Raw genomic sequence first — 11429 nt, forward strand, 5'->3', positions numbered from 1 at the left:
TGACTTCCAGCCTCTACCAAAATCAGTAGCTTTGGCTCCATTGTCCTAAGCAAGTTGTAAAAGTGGTCTGCAAAGTCTACTTTATAGACACCTAACTGTTCTGGAAGCTTCCTTTATTGCAAACTCACATCGTCAAACTCACGTCATCACGCTGGTGTCACGTGTCGTATTGGGACTTTCCCCCACTTTGCTAAACCAGCTGTGGGCGTGGCCAGCGCATGATGTATCCGGCCTGCAGGCTGGGAGTTTGACAGCCCTGCTTTATTGCAACTCTCATTTTGTGCAATCAATAGTGTCCTCACAAAGTAAGAAAAGACTTCCAAATTCAGGAAGGCATGTAGATTTTCAGAACTTCTGATAGAATTCTTAAATCTACAAACCGTTTTATTGATATTCCCTATTGCCTACTCCCTTTGTTAAATCTCTGATCCCTAGTCCCAGATATATTTAAATACCCCAATGAACTCATTCTTTTTTTTAGATCCTCACTTTTACACCATTTGTGTAACAAGAGTCTTACTTGAACAAATTGCAGTAAAATGTAGTCCATTCCTTGTGAAGCCTGTTGCATCCAAGTTTGAAAAATTGGGGTGTTATTATATGAAGAACTTCACCATCTGAGAGCTATTGAAACAATTTTTTTTACATATTATAAGAAATTTGGTTCTGGCATGACTGCAATTTGATTGCAATTTAACAGATAAATCAAACACCACACAAGTAGTTTTGGGAGCCCCTCCCTTCTTTAAACTGTTGGTCTGACAGTTTAATAAAAAATATTCTTTTATTCATGAGTATAATTGTCTGCAGTGAGGAATTATTATCCTATAGAGCTTATATATGTGAAAGCTCCTATGTAAGCTTTCATGTAGATAGTTCATAATTTGGGATCATCTATATACAGTTTTCTGTTGCAAAAACTCACACCATAGATGTGAACAATTAACATTATAGCACAAATTATTGATAGGACAGGCATCTACCCAATGATCATATAGTGGGTTCTGCAGAAATTTGTATTATCTCAGAAAACAAACATACAAATAAACAAACAACCCCTATAGTTAGCATCTAGCAAAAGATCAGATCGGACAGATCTGCCAATTGTTTGACATGGTCCACATTTTCTTTTGATTCTCTAACATTGACATGATTGCTACTTCCTTTTATTGCTAATTTTATAGTTTCAGAACAGAGGGGGATCTACCCTTTTTAAAAACCTCAGAAGTTCGAGGCATGCACAAAATAATTATTAGTTCCAAATCTCACATTTCATTTTGACTATGGTGGGTTTTTTTTTTTTGTGCTTTAGTATCAAGTCAGCCCTTTCGCTTTCTCTGACTTTCTTTGCTAAATACTTTTGCTTGAAGTTACATCTCAATGTATATTGTTTCTACTGTTTGATAAAAAGGTCATAAAATGAAATTCTATTGAGTGCCTATTTAAGTATTTGATTATCTCTAATTTAACTTCCTACAATAAAAGTACCTTGTTCTTTGAAAATGCTACACATTCCATTTGTTCCTTAATATTTAAAAAACAGTACAGTAAAATGTTAAACATTGTTAAGGATTGAGACCTCTTTTCTTTATAATATAATAAGTTCAATAAGAAATAAAGATAGGCCCACATTCCAAACATATGGATCATGAAACAAATCAATGTACAATTCTCACTCAAGGCTCAAATGACTACCTAGTCTGAAATGATTCTATTTTGGACACAGAACTCTGGAGTCTATACTTCTCCTCTGGAGAAGTATATAACGCTGAGAAAGGCAGAAGGAAAAAGAGAAGAAGCAACTCAGTTATAGTAACTATGTGTGCACCATTAGAAGACTTGGAAAATGAAGTTAGGAATAGATTATCATACAGGGACTCTATGTATATAGTTGATAAGAGCTGACAGTGACAAGATGGCACACAATCAATAAGCAGTACAATTCTCACTCAAGGCTCAAATGACTACCTAGTCTGAAATGATTCTATTTTGGACACAGAACTCTGGAGTCTATACTTCTCCTCTGGAGAAGTATATAACGCTGAGAAAGGCAGAAGGAAAAAGAGAAGAAGCAACTCAGTTATAGTAACTATGTGTGCACCATTAGAAGACTTGGAAAATGAAGTTAGGAATAGATTATCATACAGGGACTCTATGTATATAGTTGATAAGAGCTGACAGTGACAAGATGGCACACAATCAAATCAATCAATCAATCAGATTTTTGTCATCCAAGCAGCAAAGATGTCCCTAAGTTGGACATGAGATGTTCATCTGAAGACCCAACTCTTTAATTGCTTTTCAACACTTGTTTCAACTTATTCTGTGAGATGAAAAGTAAAGGTAAAATCTGTTTTGAGTTGAGGCCAGTTTCTAGGTGAGTTTTATGGAACTGTCCATATAACTTCCTTAGCAACAATTCAAATCTCCTGGATGATTTATGAATGCTCTTTACACTTCTTAGTCTGGTTTGTAGCCCTGATGTTATTTTCCATCCACATACAGTAGCAATCAAGTCTGTCCCTGCTTAGCTTGCCAAGATCAGCCAAAGTTAGCTAAATGGTGCCATCTAGGTGGATATTTATAAAATACTTTGATAAATGAGTGTTGTGTTCCTTTGATCTTTCCAGACAGTTGAAAGGGTTTGAAAGAGAGGCACTTCAGCATTTCTCTGTCTTTTTGGCCTATTTAGCACCTCTATTTGGGAAGAAATATTTTGTCTCTAATATATGTTCACATAGAAACATTAACCATAGACGAAGTGGCTGGCATCCCCATCCTTTGTCCACTGATGTTTATTTTGAAGTTTTTTTCATTGCTTCTATTTCTATAATATATTCCCTAAAGTTTGTTTGGTAATAGTGGAATAGATCTATTAGCTCTGTTTCAGTGGGATTTAGTATGAATGGAGGTTAATGAGTGATCACTCTTGAAAAAATTGGAATGCTGATGTCCCTTTTCTGATTGTCTGCAGAGATTCTCAATCATCCAGGTCATGGTTGCTCCAAAGGTGCTTTTTTCAGGAGGCAATTGGACTTCCTGGTTTTTTCTTTTGAAGATGTTTTGCTTCTCATCCAAGAAGCTTCTTCAGCTCTGACCGGATAGTGGGGAATGGAAGGATTTATATTCCTTGCAGACAGCTGGTCATTTGCATCCTTTTAGAGGGTCGTTGAAGCACTTGGAGGTTTATCTGTGTCCTCAAGTCCTCCAAGTGCTTCAATAACCCTCTAAAAGGATGCAAATGACCAGCTGTCTGCAAGGAATATAAATCCTTCCATTCCCCATTATCCTGTCAGAGCTGAAGAAGCTTCTTGGATGAGAAGTAAAAAGTCTTAAAGAAAAAAGAAAAAAAAGTCCAATTGCCTCCTGAAAAAACACCTTTGGGACCCTTTCCGGATTGCACAGATTTTTTTTTTAAAGGTGTATTTTTTTAAAAAAAATAAATAAAGTGACAAACATTGTGAATAATTCTGACACTTAGAAGGGATGAAAGAAACTGTAATGCACAAAGCAAAGGCGGTATCGGTGATATTCATTCCAAGCGAAACTGTATTTATCCAATTAGAAGGGAAGATGGTTTAGTCCTCTTAACAATACTGACACCATCAATGGTCTTTCTCTTTGCCTGCAATCCTTTTGTTCCTAGCCCTGTTCCTTCCTTCCCAGACTTGGTCATTCGCCAAGGAATTTTTCTTTCTATTTTGTTATTTGTTTGCCTCCCCAGCTCCCCCTTACTTTCCCTGCTTGGTGGTTTTCCCTTTGCTTTGCCTTTTGTGCTTTGTTTTTCTTCTCTCCACCTCCTTGACTGTTCTCCCACTCTCTTGTACCATTTCCCACTGCTCCCCAACAACTATTCTCTTTAAATCTGTTCTCTTATATTTCCTCCTGGAATCCTGATCTCTGCAAAGACCAGAGAGACAGAGAAGCAAGGAGCAGATGGGGTGGGGGGAGCTTTGAAGTATTGGTGCCACTGTGTTCTTGTGGAATTCACCATTTACAAATGGGCTCTTGTATCATTCGGGGGTAGGAGTGCAGAGACTGCTGGCGTGTGTCTTGTGGGGCACAGCTTTTCATGGAGTAAGAGCGCTTACTAAAGCAGATTTCTCTTTTCTCTTTCACTCCCGAACACAACAGGGGGATTTGAAAGACCGAAGCTTATTTGCAAGACTGAGGCCCTTTCCTCGTTTGACGTTTACATTGGCACCAGAATCCCTTGGCAACTGAAATGTTTTTCCCTAATCTCGCAACGCCAGCTTTATCTCCCTCCCAGACTTTAAGCAGTTTTGTGCCAATTCTCCATGTTCCCAAAAGTAGTTATTGTTTCCTGCTTCAGTTGACACAGAAGGTGGGAAAAAGCCATTGTCCTTTACCACCTCTTTCCAAAGAACTGAGATCAGTTGGAAAGTATGACTAGCAGTGTGCTTTGGTATGTGGAAAGGGGTGGTTTGACCTCTTTTTTGACCTCTTTTGACCTCTACTATATCTTTGGGATATAGTAGCTGGGACACCAACCAGATAAATATTGGTACCTAATGCATGAGGGTAATATCTCTGATTAGCAGAACCTTTATGAAGACAAAATAAAGTCCACAATCAAGACAGTCCAATTGTGGTGATTGTTCCTTTCAGGGAGAATTTGAATGCTGGGCGATCCTAGAAACTCTTGGCAAAGTATAGTCAAGGGTTTGCTATATCAACTTGATTCCAGAAGAAGCCTATACAAAAGATTGCAAGTGACAGTGAATGGGTGCGTATTAATTTCTTTGACACTTTTTCTTTGCTACCCCAATGATATGACATAGGATACCTTGCAATAGAGAAAACAATAGCAGTAATAAAGTATATTAAATAAATACAATACATGTAAATATATATCAAAAAGTACATAATTGATAAAGTAGCTGAAGGAGAGGGGACCTGTAAACAACAATAATCATTACTATTGTGGAAAATTTGTTCTAACATTGGGAATGGGGAGTAAACCACAGCTCCTACTGAGGGTAGAGTGGATTTGAGATTGAAAAGTTCTTTCTGTTTCATTCTGAGACTGGCAAAATAAGTTATTGAAATTAAAATTCAGTAGCATCAGTTAAATAAGTAACATGCATGTATGAATTTTCCTGTTGTAAGCTGGAGGCATCTTTTGCCTATCTACTACCTTACTTGGTTAGATTATAACATTTTATGAAGAATCTCTTTATTTCAAAAATAATCCAGGAATATAAATGCATACATATGCAGATAGAACTATAGACGAGAGGGATATACTAGTATTGGCCATGCCATATCTCCTAATCTGTGTTTTCTTTTGAAGTCTGGATTCCCAGGAGGGAGGGCTGCATTCCAGAGGGCAAAGAGACTGCCTAGTTCTGAAAGTTTGCTCATCAGGAAGAGGGTTAAAATGGCTCCTCCCTAGCAATTCCTAGAGTATATCTTTAGTGATACAAATATTTGCTTTAGTCTGGCAAGATTCTGTCTATAGGTAAAGAACAATAAAAGAAACCACTCAGAAGTAACTGTAGGAGTAATTCTCTGTTCTAGTAGCCTGACACTTCGATTGTTTTTCATGTTATCTTCACTACGTAATTTCTTGACCTACAGAATTCAAAGAATAAACTGCAAAGTGTGTGGTTTTTAAAGATTCTCACTTATGGTCTTAGAGTTATTAATTTTCAACAGATGCCTTTCTACAATTCATTCCCTCTGCCAGTACTATACCTTCTCTGGGTTGCAGGACTAAAAAGTATAATAAGATTGCAATGCCTTCTCACATTTCTTTAAGGAAATATGGTTGGGCCAATGAACATTTGGAGCAGTCACTCTCTTTCTGCCTAATTTACCTCATAAAAACATTATTATGGAGATTAAATTAGGGAGGCCTTCATGCACGTTGTCTTTAATTCTCTGAAGAAAAATGAGCTATTTAAGGAGAGAAGAGCAGATTCCATCTCTCATGTATGATCTGATCTGATAGACTCTGAGATCATTGAGAGCATGTTGCCTTCTTCAAAAGGGTTGTGGTATTAAGTTAGTATCTAGTTCTCCATCTCCTTGCCTATTCTAAGCAGTAGGGTACAAATACATTTATCCACTCCAATTTCATACACAATACCATTTGATGTCTGTTGGGTTATTGTTAGATTCTTGCCTTGGTGATTCTCCATGGACTGGTACGATTTTCAAATGCTAATATAAAATTACAGCAGAACATTCGTGCCCAATTGGCAGCCTGAAAGAATATCAGATCTATCCTGCAGAGTGCAATAATTTCCTCTTTTCTGTGCAACAGTCTGGATCGTAGTTGGCCCTTGTATCTGTGAGCTCTGTGTATTCTGGGAAGTGACTGATGGTGTATGTATTGGTTTGAATAGAGAGAGAGGATGTCATCCTTTTCCTGACTGGGGGATTGCCCACATAAATAGTGTATCTGGTGCAACAGAATTAGTCTATCAAGTCACTATAAGCATGCAAGCAATAGTTTTTCACAAGAAAGTCTCCATGTAGAAGTGTTTGAGAAGTGCTCTGAAGCTAAATGTAGGAGCCCAAGGGCAGGGTCAAATGCATCATCTGCCTGGAGTCCCTACGTTCCTGAAAGAGACTTAAGTCCACCCCTCCGTTGACTCTGGCGCCAATTTGCATTAACCATTAGTAGATCAGATTCTTGTGCATAGATTGCCTGGAATAAACTTGTAGTGTTTTTGAACTCTCTCCTGGGTCCTAGTTTCTTGCACCTGACACTAAAAGGTGTTATAACTTTTGAATGTATCAAATGCTTTTTCTTCAAATCAAAGAATATGTGGAAAATACCAATGGCTGAATAATCAATACAACTCAGAACCTTGAAAACCTTTTCAGTTAAGATGGTTACATTTCCTGGTTATATTAATGAAGTATTTATTAATATATCATTTCTATCTAAACAAATTCAACTTTTGGTTGGAGATATTGAATATGGATGTTTAAAACTTTGCTTTTCACCATCAGACTATAAATATTCTTCAATTTGTGTTCCTCAGATTTTGTTTTTAGGTTTGCTTCTTAGTTCTATGTTATGCTTTTATATTTTTTCAAGCTTCTGTTAGCGTAGCAAATAGGGAAAAATCTCACCCCCACCCCCACGAAGTACAAACTCTTAAAAATCAGGAACAAGAAAATTCTCCTTCTAAGCAAACTTGAAGCTCACACACATATATATACATCATATATATGAGATTCTGCCGAAACGTCGCTACAACTTTAAAAGCACAACTACTATGACGTGGGAAAATACCCGAACAAAGCTGAATGCCATACATGTGAGTACCCAAAACTTAAGATATATATATATATATATATATATATATATATATATATATATATATATATATATATATATATATATATGTATATATGTGTATATATATATATATATATATATATATATATATACGTATATATATATACGTATATATATGTATATGTATATGTATATGTATATGTATATGTATATGTATATATATATATATATATATATATATATATATATATATATATATATATATATATATATATATATATATATATATATTTTTTCTTAAGTTTTCATGGGTACTTACCCCAAATTTAAATCTGAAACCACTGTAAAAGTCTGACCCACAGACGGACACAATACAGAAGCCTGATGATGGCAGATGAGATTCTGCTGAAACGTTGCTACAACTTTAAAAGAACTACAATGACGTGGGAAAATACCGAACCAAGCCGAACACCATATATATATATATATATATATATATATATATATATATATATATATATATATATATATATATATATATATATATATATATATATATATATATTCTCAAGTTTTCATGGTACCCACATGTTATGACTCCCTTCAAAATTCAAGCGAGCAACACAGAAAGCAGCTGTTTCAAAAGTAAATCAAACAAAAAGGAGTCTCACAAGATAATGGCTGCCATAAATCACAGTCCACAGCAACAAGCTTTGCTCTGTTCGGCAAACCAGTCCTGGCAAAATTCTCAAGCCTCAGAGCGTCGGCTGTAACTTCTCCACGCAATCAGTCACTTTGTTCCTGGCAAATTTTACCAGCCCAGCTGTGTCCTTTTATAGTCATTGAGGCAACAGTTAATTTCCTTAATTACTGGCTCGCCCTCCTCCTTCGTTCCAGCTGAGTTTGCCTCCTCAAACGTCGTCTGTTCCTGACGTTTAACCATAAGTCTTCCAAGTTCTCATCTCCACTCGAAGACTCTCTCAAAACTTCCCTGTCAGCCATTCCCGACTGATGATCAGATAAGGAACCAGAGGAGGTCAAAGGTCCTGACAATTCCAATACTTCAGGTCTGTCTTCCTTTGTCACATCCATCTCCTCATTCTGATTACTATTCCCATCACTGAGCAATGCCGGCTCACATTGCCCTGCCATGTCCTCCTCACTTGAACTCAGATCTTCCACAGGAGCTGAATCCAAGCCCGAACCACAACACCCACATGTATGGCATTCAGCTTTGTTGGTATTTTCCACGTCATTGTAGTTGTGCTTTCAAAGTTGTAGCACGTTTGGCAGAATCTCATCTGCCATCATCAGGCTTCTGTATTGTGTCCGGATGATGGCAGATGAGATTCTGCCAAACGTTGCTACAACTTTGAAAGCACAACTACAATGACGTGGGAAAATACCTGAACAAAGCTGAATGCCATACATATTATATACATATACATATACATATACATATACATATACATATACATATACATATACATATACATATACATATACATACATACATACATACATACATACATACATACATACATATATATATATATATATATATATATATATATATATATATATATATATATATTTGTTTTCTGAGGTTCTCAGGGTATTTGTATGTGGTGGGATTAAGAAAATTAATTACTTTAAAAATCCATAATACAGGTAAATCTTGCTCAACAGCTTTTTACTTTTAAAACTACCGTTCGAAGTTATGATGGACACAGAATGAGTGCTTTAGGGCAGGGGTCTGTGGCCTGTCCGCAACTGGGCCGCATGAGTGGCTGGCTGGTGTGCGTGCATGTGAACAGACTCACTCGCATAAATGTTACAGGCTCTTGCAGCCCATTCACACAAGCATCGCAGGTGCTCTCAGCCCCACTTGCATGAGCCATGGGGCACACACCTGCCCCTCCCATAAAACAATCCTCTTCCCCCCAACCTGGAAGAGTTGGGGAACTCTGCTCTAGGGCCATAAAGCACTCCTAGCAATTGTAAATGGTCATGGTGCACCTCTACGGTCACATGACTGAAGGTTGAGCAGGATAACTTTATGATCCATCCTGACATTCTGTAGTTATGTGACTGTGATTTACTTTGGTTGTGGGATTTGCTTATTGGAGTCACAATGTTTAATGGCTTTGCTTAACAGCTGCAGCAAAAGAGCCTGGAAAATCAGTTCCAGTCACATGGTGCCTTGACTTATGACCGTTACAACTTATGAGCAGAATTCGGGTCAAGGACTACTATAAATAAAAGGGGAGGCAGGTAAGCCTGTGGGGATGTTCGAGTCCTATTTTTGTCCTAGACACAATGGAAACAAAGGCAGGACGATGAAATTTTTCCCTGTGCTAGAATTTTCCTAACTGCGCATTCATGGAAAGGGATAGTTAAGAATAGCAATTTATGTGTTGCTTCTACATTTTTAGAAACCTGGATAGCTCCTAAATAGAAGCAACTGAATTATGCGATCATTGTCAAAATGTACATAATACCTGCAATAGGAACAATAGAGGCACAAGTGTCATTTCAGATGGAAAATGAGTTTGTCCACCTCCGTGTGACACATTTCAAATTGTCAGCTCCTTAATGCAGCGCAAATAACCTAATCATCTGACAAGTGCTTTTTGCTTTTCACAATTTAGAGACTTTCATGTTGAAAGGTATCATCTTCCTTCACAATATATCTTTTCTGGCTAATGCAGCCACCCGGATAAAACCTGAGGCACTGGCTCGTTTAACAGTTTCTTTCCCTATTTAGGCAAGTAGCTCTATGTTTAGAGCACATTTGAACAATATAATCTGACATGTCTGTGATTATCCATGGTTAAACTGTGGCCAGTCCTGGCTGGCTAGCTGGGGGACATTTTGACTTCACCCAGCTATCTTTGTCATGACTGACCCACTTTCTCCCCCAGCTCCATTGTTTTGTTAAAAGAAAATGTGGTGATCTAAGAAAATCATTGCATTCTTTGAGAACTTGCCATCTTTTCTGGAGAAGAAACAAAGTTTGAGGAAGAAAGAATGAATAACAAATCATCTTAACATCATAACAGAGCCTCTGTGGCACAATGGTTAGAGTGCAGTACTGCAAGCTACTTGCCGCAGCCAACTGCCTACAATTTGGCAGTTCAAATCCCACCAGGCTCAAGGTTGACTCAGCCTTCCATCCTTCCGAGGTGGGTAAAATGAGGACCCAGATTGTTGGGGGCAATATGCCGACTCTGTAAACTGCTTTGAAGCACTATAAAGTGGTATATAAGTCTAATTGCTATTGCTATCTTTGCTTTACTCCAGAATTCACACTGCTATGCACATGCCCGAATATCCAAAGTTCATCAGAAAAGAAAGAAGTGTCATTTTGATTTTTCCAGACAAAGCAACTATTGCAGGATTCACAAGAAAGGTGCCTGTTGGATACCGTAACAGGGCTTGTGAATTTAAGTCTTTTCGTTATATTCCTGTGACAGTGGCATTGTATCCATGGATAGAGAATTGCTATTTCAAGGAAGAAAATGCCACTCCAGAAATGGCAGGGTATCCATGGCTTCAAAAAGTGCTCTTCATCAAGGAGATTCTTGGCCTGCCCTGATCTCATTTCCTTGGATCCATCAAAGCAGGTTGTCGGCAAGATGCAGTCATGAAGCTCAAATGCAAAGCTACCAATGTATTAGCCTTGGAAATTTTGGGGAAATTGAGATTTGTAAACCCAGTAATAGGGATAAACACTTATATTTATTGTAGTTTTGTATTTTCTTTTGGGTGAAAATTGAAAGGGGTGTGTTATTTAGTTCCTGGCTGACCAACAAGCCCTGAAGGGTTGATAGTTATTCATTGAGTTGGCTAGAATGGAGAAATGCTGAGTGGCTGGTGGCCATATAGAGCTCTTTGAGCTCTATAGACCCATATATATTCATCTTCATAGCATCCGGATGTCTAAATTGTTAAGTATGGAGAATAATGGAGACCAGACATCTGACCAGTGACTTCAACTCTTTAATAACAGTAAATAGAACAGAACAGAGCAAGGCTATGGGTAGCAGTAACCCTTTATAGGGTTAGCTGCTACCTTATTACCCAATGAGATGAGCAACAAGTTCAAACTAATAACCAATAAGAATTGTCCAAATAGTGGCCAATCAGGGAC

The 11429-nt window shown here is 37.6% G+C and overlaps 1 long non-coding RNA gene across 1 annotated transcript; it reads left to right on the forward strand.

Moving 5' to 3' along the window:
- The first annotated feature begins 4339 nt into the window (after positions 1-4339).
- On the forward strand, positions 4340-11155 carry LOC148131279 (uncharacterized). Its single transcript, XR_015748344.1, has 3 exons — positions 4340-4426; positions 4630-4747; positions 10580-11155. It is a non-coding gene; the product is annotated as an uncharacterized LOC148131279 (long non-coding RNA).
- Positions 11156-11429: the final 274 nt, after the last annotated feature.

The sequence above is a fragment of the Notechis scutatus genome, chromosome 3 (assembly GCF_049901735.1).
Source record: "Notechis scutatus isolate UNSWTSFEM ecotype Mainland chromosome 3, rNotScu1.2, whole genome shotgun sequence".
Lineage (NCBI taxonomy): Eukaryota > Metazoa > Chordata > Lepidosauria > Squamata > Elapidae > Notechis > Notechis scutatus.